The sequence below is a fragment of the Protopterus annectens genome, chromosome 4.part1, assembly GCF_019279795.1.
Source record: "Protopterus annectens isolate FY-2018-M chromosome 4.part1, PAN1.0, whole genome shotgun sequence".
NCBI classification, from domain to species: Eukaryota; Metazoa; Chordata; order Ceratodontiformes; family Protopteridae; genus Protopterus; species Protopterus annectens.
Window position 1 is genome coordinate 620,489,834 of NC_056734.1, and position 13,774 is coordinate 620,503,607.

At 44.8% G+C, this 13,774-nt stretch overlaps 1 protein-coding gene across 1 annotated transcript in view; it reads right to left on the reverse strand.

The window, feature by feature from the left end:
• The window catches only part of DAW1 (dynein assembly factor with WD repeats 1), a 1,156,427-nt gene that overhangs the window by 430,043 nt on the left and 712,610 nt on the right, over positions 1-13,774 (reverse strand). The window lies entirely within an intron of this gene.

The following is a 13,774-nucleotide window of genomic DNA, read 5'->3' on the forward strand; positions in this document are numbered from 1 at the left end:
CTAATTGTACCCTGATAGTGGCCGATGATGACCCTGAATGAAAAAGCTCTGCCAGAAAGTCTAAAACCTCATGAATGGGTGCATGGAAAGGATCTAAGGATCTAGTTTGTGCCCAGTGTGAAAAACGCTTCCATTTACTCGCATAAGTCTTCCTAGTATTGGACTTATGGGAAGCCAGAATGATATCACGAACAGGAGGAGAAATAAGGGGAAGCCTGGCTATGGCTGGAAGTGGAGCAACCAAGCTGTGAGGTTGATGGAATGTAGAGACTGATGCAGCTTGCCCGTGAGGTGGGTCAATAGATCCGGAAGGGGTTCCAGATGCCAAGGCTGTTCCAGTAGGTATTTGTGCAGGAACGGGAACCAAACTTGTCGAGGCCAAAACGGGGCAATGAAGATCATTTTGGATCTCAATGCGGTTGCTTTCTGAATTAGTTGTGGGATCAATGGAAAGGGAGGAAAGGCATAAAGAAGACCCCGGGGCCAAACGTGAACAAGAGCGTCTCTGAGGGGCTGGCCTGGTAGAGGAAAAAGTGTGAAAAAGTCGAGGCACTTGCTGTTTTGCGGAGCTGCGAAAAGGTCGCAGCAAGGCTGGCCCCACTTCCAAAAAATTCCGTCTACTACCGCTTGATTTAGAGACCACTCGTGAGGCATGAGGATAGTTCTGCTCAATCTGTCTGCTATGACGTTGGACTTCCCGGGGATGTGCACTGCTATCAGAAACCGTTGAGATGAAATCGCCCATTGCGAAAGTCTGAGTGCTTCTCGACAGAGGGGGTAGGACCTTGTTCCGCCCTGCTTGTTTATGTACCACACCACAGACATATTGTCCGTTTGAATTGCTATAGTCCCCGTGGGAAGAGAGCTCTGAAGGGCCTGCAACATCAAAAGCACCGCCCTCATCTCCAGGACATTTATGTGCAGGTGGCATTCTGACTGTTGCCAAGTGCCCTGGACCGTCCTGCCCTGATAATGCCCCCCCCACCCGATCAGGGAGGCATCCGTTGTGACAGTGGCAACTGGAGGGGGGAGAACAAAGGGTCTGCCCTGAAAAAGCTGAGGGGAAACCATCCACCAGGAGAGATGTTTCTTGCAAGATGGTGTTATCAAAATGTTGTGGGTCATTGGCAGCTGTTGAAAGGACCACTGAGAAAACAGCATCCACTGAAGGAGTCTCATGTGGAAACGGGCTAATGGAAGTAGAAGAATCGCCACCGCCATGAGGCCCAACACTTTCAATACTAGCTTGACTTGGACTCTGTTGGGCTGAAACAGAAGCTGAACATTCCACCTTATGTCTGTCACTCTCTGAGGTGGTAATGTTGCAGACATTTCTGTGGTGTTTAATACGGTGCCTATAAAGTTTATACATTGACAAGGTGACAAGGAGGACTTTGCAAAATTTATAGAAATACCCAGGCTGTTGCAAAGATGGATAGTATAATCCCTGGCCATTATGAGATCCTGTTTGGTGGTAGCGGAAATGAGCCAATCGTCTAAGTATGGAAACACCTGGAATCCTTTCTGTCTCAGGTGAGCCGTGACCACTGCCAAACATTTGGTGAACACCCGGGGGGCTGCGGTGAGACCAAAGGGCAGGGCCCTGAATTGAAAATGACTGACTCCCAGCCGGAAGCGGAGAAACCTCCTAGAACGCCTGTGTATTTTTATGTGGTAGTACGCGTCCTGGAGGTCTAACGAGCACATCCAGTTGTCTCTGCCCAAAAAGGGTAGAATGGACTGCAGTGTTACCATCCAAAATTTTGTCTTTAATACATAGTTGTTTAACCTGCTGAGGTCCAAAATGGGTATCCAATCTCCTGTCTTTTTTGGTACCAAAAAGAATCTGGAGTAGATTCTGGATCCTAGCTGATGTGCTGGGACTGCCTGGATGACTCTTTTGTTTAACAGCTTTTTTATTTCTAGCTGAGCCTGACCCCTTTGTGTGGGTGGTACGTCTGGTAGGGGTTTTGGCGGTTGTACCGGAGGGAAAGTGAAAGGAATTTTGTAACCCTCGGATATGATCTTCTGTACCCATGTGTCTTGGGAGATGGATTGCCAGGCTTCCGGGTACAGAGATAATCTTCCCCTGACTGCCTCCGAAGGCGGACAGTCGGGCAGCTTCTCAGGGATGCTGAAAGGGTTGGTCAGGGAAAGATTCCCTGGAACCCTGGTTCTGTGGACTTCCTCTGCCCCTGGGGCGGCATCTGTTATTATTCCCCCCTCTGCCTCTAGGGGGAAATTCACCACATGCGGCAGGCGCGACTCCCTGTGGTTTGTGGAACCACATCTTTCCACCCCTCTGTCCCTTAGGATAAGGTCTAGAAGGCGTGGAAAAACGGACTCCCATGGCAGAGAGAGTCTTACCATCTTGCTCGCATCTGGCGAGGGTATTCTTCACCTGAGGCCCGAACAATTCTGAACCGTTAAAGGGGGTGTTGGTAAAGGACGCCTTGAAGGGGTCGGCAAAGTTACAGAGTCGCATCCAAGCGTGACGTCTCAACGCAACCCCTGTGCCAGCGGCCCTACTCGCTCCATCGGCTGCATAAGAGATTAGCCGCATGGAGGAGTTAACAATGGAGTTCAGGGTAGTCAGCTGAGAGTTTATTTTGTCCTTAAACCCCGCAGCAGAAGGATCCTGTACCGTTTCACCCAGCTCTGTGAGCAAGTCTCTCTGAAGGCGGGTGAAATGACATAAATAGTTCAGCGATCGCATAGAAAATGTTGCTGAAGCAAAGATCCGCTTGCCGTACCTGTCCATGGTCCTGGACTCTTTGTTAGGAGGATGAACAGGTACAGAAGGATCAGCTAATTCCTTTTTAGTGGCTGCTGCTACCACCATAGCATCAACTGAAACACCTTTGGTGAGAAAGGATTTGTCATCTGGTGCAGAAATAAATTTAGAAGGCCTCCTAGGGGTAGGTTCCATTGAATCAGGAGCTGCCCATGCCTTTCTAGCCACTACCTCCATTAGTGGGTCGAAAGGGGGAGAAACCCAGGAGGTGGAAGGGCGAGATCCAAAGGCGTCAAGGTAAACCGACTTGTCCTCGGAAGGTTTGAGAGTGGACCAATTTCCCCTCTGTCTTAGGATCTCCAGGATGTCTGAAAAGGAGACATCTTCAGAGGGGGATCTGGGGGTACCCTCCGACTCATCCAAGTCGGTGTCTCCGATGTGACAGACTCGGGGGAGTCTATGTGCTTCCTCTTGCACTTTCTTTTCCTAGGGGGTTCACCTGAAACTTCAGGAGAACCCTTGGAAGAGGAGGAGACACCCAAAGTGGGTACCTTACGCCTTGGATCTCTGCTGTCGGGTATAGGAGGGTGGCCAGAGACCGTAACAGGCACTACAGAGGGAGGAGCTGCAGAACTTAACCTTGGAGTGGACACTGGGTCCAGCACACTCCTCATCACCTCAAAGGCTCCCCTATCAGACACCAAAGGTAGCTCTGGCTCCGAAGAAGCCGGAACCGCCCCCGGAACCAACAGAGAAGGCTCCGAGAATGATGTCGGGGCCGAACTAACCACAGCCGAAGCTCCGAGAGGGAGAGCGGGGTCGGACGAGGGTCCGATGCCACTCACCCCCTCGGAGCCGACAATGGAGTCGCGGCGCCTGGACCTCTCCATGGACGGAACCAATAAAGAGGTCGGAGCCGACGACACCGGAGCCAAAGGAGGGGGTATCAGCTCCGACGTGGGCAAGGTCACGGTTCCAACGAACTCCGGCTCCGAACTCGAGAGATGAGTCGGAGGAAGAATGGATAACTGTATCGAAGGAACCACAGTCTGGTGAGATGGGTTCTGAAGCATTTGGGCCAGCGCCTGAGATTTTATGAGTCTACTGACCACCCTCTCGATGTCGTGGTCGGAGAGCCTGGAAGACCTCGATGAATGAGTCCTATGCCTCCGCTCCGATAGGAGGGGGGACCTCGGAGCCGATCTGACGGACTCTAAAGAAGGGGACCTAGAGCGCTTGCGCACCTGGGTCGGCTCCGATGATGGTTTCGAAGTGGAACCCACTTTGCTCACCTCAGAGCCAGCCGGAACTGAGGTCGGAGCCATCTCGACAACACCAGCCCTCGGCTCAGAAGCTGGAGCCAAGGGTTTGGCGGTTTTTGATGACTTCCCCAAGCCAGACTTGGACGGGGAGTCATCAGGCTTTAACAAGACCCTTAGAATGAGCTTGTTATGCCTTTCCTGCAGGACTCTTGAACTAAATCCGTGACAAACGGAACAAGAGTCCTGCAGGTGTAAAGGCCCCAAGCAATAGACACAAGAAGTGTGACCGTCTGTCAGAGACATTTTCTGACAGCACGAGTCACACTTCTTGAATCCCGAGACCTTAACATCTTTGGACATTGCCCTAAAGACAGTCACTCAATCAGCACACACACTCACTCACTTACACGCAAGGGGGAGATGAGGGGGCTGACTAAAACAACACACACACAGGGGTGAGTAAACAGAAAAACTAAAGCCTGTAGGCCTGATTATAAAAGTTAACTACAGGGGTGGGTAGGGCTTATGAAACAAACACTATTAAGTATAATATCGATAGGTAACAAAAGTAGGGAAAATAACCTAATAAACTACCTCAAAAAATATAAACTTTGTTGAAAATTCCTTTACTGACCTGAACCGGTAAAAAAGGCAACCTCGCAGCGAAGTGGCAAACGAGATCTGGGGAGTTAGTGCATGGTATTGTGGGATACAGGGCTGCCTCAAGCCGGAAAAATAGCTCTCGAGCTATAGTATAGGCCGAGTCGGAGCCGAGGATCGGCTCCGAACCCATCCAGCAAGAATGAAGTTGAGAATGACAACTTAACATCAATGTTTTCCAAGACAATAATTTCAGATCCAATGAAGAAGAGGGTTCAAAGGGGAAGAAATTAAAGATAAAAGAACTAGGTTTAGGTCCCAGGGCTCCGGTGGTTGTCTGATTGGAGGTCTGAGAAGGAGGACTCCTTTCAAAAAGGTTTTGCATAAAGAGTGGGACATGACCGGATTTCCCATGTAGCCAAAATGGTAATTTGAAATGACAGCTAATTGAACTCTAACAGTAGCAGCTGCAGCTCCTTCATGAAAAATGGATGCCAGGAAGGACAGGATAGACTCTATAGGAGCTGAGTAGAGATCTATGCCTTGGTTTTCTGCCCAAATGGAGAACCTTTTCCATTTGCTGGAATACAATTTCCTTGTGGAATGTTTGTGTGAAGAAATCAGAATGTGTCCAACTGTAGGGGAAAGGGAAATACACCTGGCTATTCATGGAACTGGAGCAGCCATACTGTCAATTTCAGGGTTTGGATAGTAGGATGGAACTGTCCTGATTGATGAATCATGAGGTCTGGAGATGGTTCCAGAATCCATGGTTCCTCCAAGAGACAGGGTCACAGGAAGGGGAACCAGACTTGGCGAGGCCAGTAAGGAGCAATGAGGATCAGGGTACTCTTCAACAGTTTTGCTTTCTGAATCACTTTTCAAATGAGAGGAAAAGGTGGAAAGGCATAAAAGTGTCATGGAGACTAATTGTGGACCAGAGCATCCCTGGGTGAGATCGCTGAATGGGGAATTAGGGCAAAGTAGCTTCTGCATTTGGTGTTCATGTACGTGGTGAATAGGTCGCAGCAAGGCTGGCCCCATTTGCGAAAAATCTGTTTCGCAACTTCTGAAATCAGAGATCACTCGTGAGGCATTAGAATTGCTCGACTGAGTTTGTCTGCTATCACACTGGACTTCCCCGGAATGTGCATTGCTACCAGGAAGCATTGAGTGTCCATCGCCCATTTCCATACTCTTAAAGCCTCTCGACAAAGTGAGCTAGATTTGGTTCCCCCTTGCTTGTTTATGTACCACGCTACAGACATGTTGTCTGATTGAATCACAATTGTCCCTGTGAGAAGAGAACTGTGAAGTGCTTGCAACGCGTATAGCACCACTCTCATCTCTAGAACATTTATGTGCAAGTGGTACTCATGATCCTGCCAAGTACCTTGGATGTCATTCCCAGATAATGCCCCCCCACCACCCTATCTGGGAGGCATCCCAGGTCAAAACTGCATTTTCTTGAGGGGGAGCAAGTGGGCGACCTAAATGAAGTTGATCCGTATGTAACCACCATGTTAGATCCTTCTTGCAGGAGTTTGTGATGAGTATTTGGTGAGACAAGGGGAGATCCTGCATTGACCACTGGGCAAATAGTAGCCACGGAAGTACTCTCATGTGCAGATGGGCTAGGGGAACTAAGAGAATGGTGGAAGCCATAGTCCCTAGGACCTGAAGGACTATCCTGGTCTGTACTTTGTCTCTCCTCAGCAAGAATCTGACTTGGTCGTGTAACAAATCTATCCTTTCTGGTGTCAGTTTTGCTGTCATGGTGGTTGAGTCTATTTCTGAGCCTAAGAATACAATGTGCTGCAGTGGAGATAAGGCTGATTTTTTTAGGTTTATTGTAATGCCTAATCTGGCACACAAGGATAGAGTCTTGTCCCTGTTTCTGATTAGTTGGTGCTTGGTGGTAGCAGTGAGGAGCCAGTCATCTAGGTAAGGAAATACCTGGAATCCTTGATGTCTCAGGTGAGCCGTTACCACTGTCATGCATTTGGTGAACACTCTGGGGGCTGTAGTGAGGCCAAAGGGCAGTGTTTGAGATTGAAAATGACTGGCTCCCAGCCAAAAGTGTAGGTGTCTTCTGGAGCACCTGTCCATTTTGATGTAGTAGTACGCGTCCTGAAGATCTATTGAACACATCCAATTGTCTTTCCCGATAAAGGGAAATATCGACTGCAGAGTGATCATTTGAAACTTCGATTTCTTTACAGACTGGTTGAATTTGCTGAGATCTAGAATTGGTCTCCAGTCCCCTGTCTTTTTTGGAACTAAAAAGAATTGTGAGTAAGTTCCGGATCCTATTTGCTCTGTGGGGACTTCTTGGATGACTCTTTTTTGCAGCAACGAGATGACCTCTGCTGTTGCACGGTCTAGTTGAATGGGTGGCACATCTGGTAGATACTGCTTTACTGGGGGATAGGAAACAAAGGGAATAAGGTAACCACTGGATATTATGGTTTGTACCCAATGATCTTGGGAAATGTTTAGCCAGGCACTTGGGTACAGTGAAAGACGACCCCACCTGCCTCCAGAGACGGACAGTCGGGCAACCCCCCAGGGGCAATGGAAGGGACGATCAGAGAAATTTCTCTATCTCCCTGATATTGCAGACCTCCTCTGCCATGAGGACGGCATCTTCTGTTATATCCTCCCCCTCTACCTCTAGGGGAGGGTTGACCTTGTGCCTGAGGGGAAACCTTTTTGGGATTTACGGAACCACATTTTCCCTCCTGTTTGACCCTTGGGATAGGGTCTAAAAGGAAGGCAGAAATGGACTCTGGTGGCAGATAAGGTTTTCCCTTCTTGCTTGCACCTGGTCAAAGTCTCTTTTACCTGCAGTCCAAAAACAGTTGAACCATCAAAGGGGACGTTGGTTAAGGAAGACTTAAAGGATTCCGTAAAGTTACATAGACACATCCAGGAATGTCTCCTAAGAGAAATTCCTGCTGTGGCTGCCCTGCTCGCTCCATCCGCTGCATAGGAAATCAGCCTCATGGAGGAGTTAGCTATCAATGTAAGGGTGGAGAGCTGCACAAATACCTTGTCCGTGGATCCCAAAGCTACTGAACCCTGAAGGGTGTCTCCCAACTCCTTCAGGAGATCCCTTTGAAGTCTAGTAAAATGGTACAGGTAATTCAGTGATCTTAAGGTAAATGCTGCTGAAGAGAAGGTATGCTTTCCATACTTATCCATCATCCTGGACTCCTTATTAGGAGGATGGATATTAGAAGATGTCTCTGACAACTCCTTTTTCGTGGCCGCTGCTACCACCATAGCATCAACAGGAACTCCCTTAGAAAGAAAGGAATTATCTTCCGGAGCAGTCATAAATTTGTTTGGCCTCCTCGGGATAGGGTCCACTGTGTCCAGGGAGGTCCAGGCTTTTTGGGATATGACCACCAATAGCTGGTCATAAGGCAGTGTCACCAAGGAGGTGGAAGGTCGGCATCCAGAGGTCTCAAGATACACTGATTCCTCATCAGTAGGGTTAGAGGTCTTCCAATCACCCCTCTAAGGATTTCAAGGATGTCAGAAAATGAGACATCCTCAGAGGGAGATCAGGGGGACCCTTCTGACTCATCCAAATCAGTGTCTGATGTGACAGACTCAGGTGAGTCTAAGTGCTTCCTCTTACAAAGTCTCTTCCGAGGAAGCTGTCTAGTGGGATAATCTGGGGAGGTCTAGGAAGAGGGGACACCTCCAATGGGGGCTGCTTGAGTCTCTGGTTCCCTATGCTGATAGAGTGGTGGGGGAGAAGAGGTTGCTGCTGGCTGCTGGTGGGACATCAGATCCAAAGGCAGGGCTTTGGCACTGGACAAAGCCTTCTCTATTGCTTTGTAGGCCTTTCCACCCCACTCCGAAGACGACCTCTGTTCTGAGGAGACAGGAGGTCGGCTCCGAGCAGGAGGGACAGGTTCTGCAGCAGACATGGGAACCGAGCTCAGTTGAGCAGAAGCACCGATAGGGAGGGTCGGTTCAGAAGAAAAACCAGGGTGACTATCCCTCTCGGAGTCAACTCAAGAGCGTTGGTTCACAGATCCCTCAGCTCCAGACTGAGCCACTGAGGCTAGAGTTATCAGTTCCGAGGATGCAGGAAGAATTCTCAGAACTGAAGGATCCAACATAGAAGAACCTGAAGTGTTTGGCTCTGAGAGCAAAGCAGTCAGAGGAGGAGCAGTAGTCTGTAAATGGTGCGGCTCTGAAGCCTTTTGGACTAGAAGGGGTAACGTTTTAGCCAGAGCTGGGTCACAAAGCAACCTCTTCAGCACCCGCTCGATGTCCTCATCTGAAAGTGTCCTGGCGGAATGGGGGAGACAGAAGGAGATCTCCTCCTTTCTAATACAGGAGACCTCAACATTGGTGAAACAGGGTCAATAACTGGTGATTGTCTCGATACCAAAGGTTGGCTCGGCACTGAAGAAACTGATGGTACTGAAACAGAAGAAGCGGAATTGGAGCCAGAACTCCTTGGCTCTGTCGCTTTAGACTTTTTAGACAGCTCAGAAGCTGGAACCGACGATTTTCTCTTCATAGTTTTGGGAGCTGTCTGACCAGGTTCCAGCTATTCCTGGAAGGAACTAATCATAACGCCCCTGTCTATTAATTTACGTTTCCTCTCTTTAAGAACCCTAGTACTGAAGGCATGGCAAAAGGTACAGGGTTCTTGTAAGTCAGCCTCTGCCAGACAGTACACACAGCTATTGTGACTGTCAGTCAATGACATCTTTTTTGAACACTTGTCACATTTCTGAACCCTGACAGGCAGTGTTCCTTATGTTCTCTGTCTTTCTCTTTAGACATGCTGACAAGAAAACAAGGCTAACAACAATTTGCAATAATAATAACACTGACTATAACTAATAGTAAAGTTATGAAGAGAAGAAACAGTTTTTATTTTTTTTTAAAGACTAGCACTCAAGGAACAAAGGCCCTCTAATTTAAATGGGCAACTACGGCCCTGTAACTAAAATGGGCCATACAATCCTAAAAGGGTGGAATAGGGGATCAAGCACTCAATAACAATCACACAGGTAATAACTAACTTAAAGGTAGAAAGAGAAGAAAAAGGATGAAAAATAACAATATTTATCAAAAAATCTTCTACTTAGCCAACGAGCCAGTAAGGAGACAACCTTGAAACTTTTGCGGCAAACGAGATCCGGGGAATTGCTGTGAGGCACCATAGGATAGGGGTTAGCCTCGAGCTAGTAAAAGCTCTTGAGCTTTAGTATCGGCCAAGTCGGAGCTGAGAATCAGCTCCGAACCTATCCAGCAAGAATTACGTCGAGATAGGACTACATAACATCAAAAGATAATACAAAAACTGGGAAATTTGAAGCTTTGTTCTATGGATATGGATAGAAAGATACAAGCAGTGAAAATGTTTTTAGTCCCTTTAGTTTTATGCACAGGTCAAGTATATTTTTATCAGCCAGAGGAAAAGTTGTGGACAGCAATTAATAAAGAGTTGAAGGATTTTATCTGGGAGGGGAAGAGGGCAAGAATCAAGTGAGATAAAATAATCTTTCCAATAGAACACAGTGTTTTGGATTACCTGATTTGAAGGGGTATTTCAGAGCTACACAGTTAATGCACCTATACATATCACAAGCAAAAAGCTATACTTCAAAGTGGAAAAGGATAATGATGAAACAGGAAGGAAGCTGAAGAAACAAAGACAGACTAGGATTTTGGATGCAGATCTTTAAGAGAATAACAATAACCATACAGAATATTCATAAAGTAGCAGAAAGTATTCTCAAAACTAAGCCAACACAAGAATGGAGAAAGGAAATTTTGCATGACAGCAATTACAGGTACAGAGACAGGGAAAGGTAATATGATAGGAAGTGGTCAATAATTAATTTGAACTGCAGACTAGAGATTGCCTTGTCGATCAAGGATTGATGTCTGCAAGGACTGACATCAGAGTATAATCAAAAAGAAAAAAAATAGGGGGATCCTAAGCAAAAACCCAGCAATACTAGACTTTTTAGTAGAATCTAGAACAAAAGCTGGTGTTAAAAAAAGGATAATCAGTAAAACATGTAAATTATACGACGACCCCCCCTCCCGCATTAATATTCCAAAACGTGCACACTGATTGGTCAGCGTGCACATTGTAAATCAGACTTATAATAATGGAAAAAGTTCCAGTTGCCCGGACTTTTTCCATTAGTATAAGTCTTTTATTTTCTTACAGCAATGGAGAAAGCAAGATCTCCGTTGATTTTTAGAAAGTGTTTCACTATGTTAAAGGAGTTTAACATAGCGAGACAGCTTTAAAAAATGCAACGGAGAAAGGAAGATCTCCATTGCTTTTTTTAAAGCTGTTTCGCTATGTTAAACTCCTTTAACATAGCAAGACACTTTCTAAAGCAACGGAGAAAGCAAGATCTCCATTGCTTTTTTTAAAGCTGTCTCGCAACGTTAAACTCCTTTAACATAGCAAGACACTTTCCAAAAAGCAACGGAGATCTTGCTTTCTCCGTTGCTTCCCCCCACAGCTCTGATGTACTGCGTAAGCATACACATGCACAGTACATCAGAACTGCCACAGAATACCGGACAGCTGCAGAAGGGCAGCAAGGAGGCATTATACAATGCCATTATTTAAGAAAACTAAGTCTTTTTTTTAAATAATGTCATTGCATAATAGCAATAACCCACTTCTGGGTGTGGGTAATGCTAGATTTACCCACGGTTGTCTTTGTTTGGCCACTCGGGCTTCACCCCCGTGACCAAACCATGCCAACCGTGGGTAAATCCAGCATTACCCACACCCAGGAGTGGGTTATTGCTTAAATATTGCAGGATAACAATAGGAATCAATCAGAGGATGTTATAAAGGATTGGGATGAGAAACCAGTCCAAAAAACAAAAGTAGCCCAAGTGAAGCAGCTGGATTGGACCCGCTTACCAAAAATGGATGACTCAGTAGTAAAAATCACAAAACCACTTTAATCGAATCAGTATATAAATCCAGGAACAAAATGGATAAGCGCTTTCGTCTAGATAATCTAGACTTCATCAGACAACAGTTAAAACATAGATGCTTCCTTTTATACAAACCAAACAGGGAGTTTCATAATTCAAAGTTGATTAGGGCAGATAAATGACTTTACATTAAATATTCATGAGATGAATAAATTAAAATTAAATTCTAAATAAAGCAACAGACTGCAAGACACAAACCTCCCACAGCAGTATAAATACAAGTTAAATGCATTAAATAAAAAAAGAAATTACAAATTTATAAAAAGACTGATGGTATGTAATAAATAGAATCAAAAACATTTAAAACCATGTACAATAACAATATGATGTCTGTGTGTGTACCATGGTATATTAAACAGTAATTATTTGAGAGGTCATATTACCTCTCCAATGCCTTTAATTTCAGTAAAGAGCTGATTGAAATATTTTGTTTAAGCCTGGCAAGTTCCCTGCATTTAGGTGTAGCTGCCAATATAGTTCTCTTTTTTCCAACAACAGTGACCATGCTTCTCCTCTAACATCAGTGTTAATACTGTCTATAATGAAGAATGAAAATTTGAAATCGTTGTTCTCCATTATAAGCTTACTTAGTGCATTGGTGTCTTTAATATTTTAATATCATATAAATGTTCGTAGATGCAATTCTTCAGCTTCAGGTTAGTCTTGCCAACATAGAAACATGAAAAGGCAGTGCACATAGCACAATATACTACTTTCTCAGAACAACAGTTGTATTTCTGTCTGATCTTAATTTCTACATTGTTGACACAAAATATATTACCTTCTTTTACAAATTTACAGTAGTTGCATCTACCACACTTATTCATGGAACCAGGTTTTTGGTGAAAGAGCAGGCTCCTAGTTTCAAAAATGTTCTTTAAATTCTTTCCTTTTTTATACAGTGCCATTAGTTAAGAAAAGTAAGTTTTTTTTTTCTTAAATAATATCATTGTATAATAGCAATAACCCACGCCTGGGTGTGGGTAATGCTAGATTTACCCAAGGTTATCTTTGGCCACTCGGGCTTTGCCCTCGTGACCAAACCACACCAACCGTGGGTAAATCCAGCATTACCCACACCCAGGCATGGGTTATTGCTTAAATATACCATGGTACACACAAATACATCATATTGTTATTTTACATGATTTTAAATGTTTTTTTTTTATTCTACTTATTACATACCATCAGTCTTTTTATAAATTTGTAATTTCATTTTTTTATTTAATGCATTTAACTTGTATTTATACTGCTGTGGGGGTTTTGTGTCTTGCAGTCTGTTGCTTTATTTAGAATTTCATTTTAATTTATTAATTTCATGAATATTTAATGATAAGTAATTTATCTGCCCTAATTAACTTTGAATTATGAAACTCCCTGTTTGGTTTGTATAAAAGGAAGCATCTATGTTTTAACTGTTGTCTGATGAAGTCTAGATTATCTAGATGAAAGCGCTTATGCATTTTGTTCCTGGATTTATGTACTGATTCGATTAAAGTAGTTTTGTGATTTTTACTACTGAGTCATCCATTTTTGGTGAGTGGGTCCAATCCAGCTTCTTCACTTGGGCTACTTTTGTTTTTTGGACTGGATTGGGAAGAGAGACTGGATAAGCAATTCACAAAGAAACAATGGGAGGATATATGTATAGCTCCCAAATAAGCAACAGATTTTAGAAGATTTAGGATATTTGCTTGGAAGTGTCTGCATAGGTATTTCTATAACCCAAGCAGACTACAATGAAATTTTCCTCAAGTAGATTGCAAATTTTATTTATTTGCACTTTTTTAAAAGTGCACTGGGTTGTTCAGAGACCGTTTTCAGTGGAGGCCAAGGGAGAAACGCTCCACAATACACATACATCAGTGAAATTCATTCGGAACTAAATACAAAGAGTAGTTATAGTATTCAGATGACAAGAAATTAGCATATAGGGAATAACAAGTAAAGAAAGTAACACTACGTGGAATTTTCAGGTCTAAGACCAGTGAGGAATTACAGTGTACATTATATGATAGTAGGTAGAAAAACTTTTAGTTATGTACTCACCATAACTTTAGATGTTTGGGATCCATCTCGCCTACATTCTGTACTGATGGGTTCGGAGCCGATCCCTCGGCTCCGACTTGGCACGCTTATGCTATAGAGCGAGGCCTCTTATTGGCTGAGC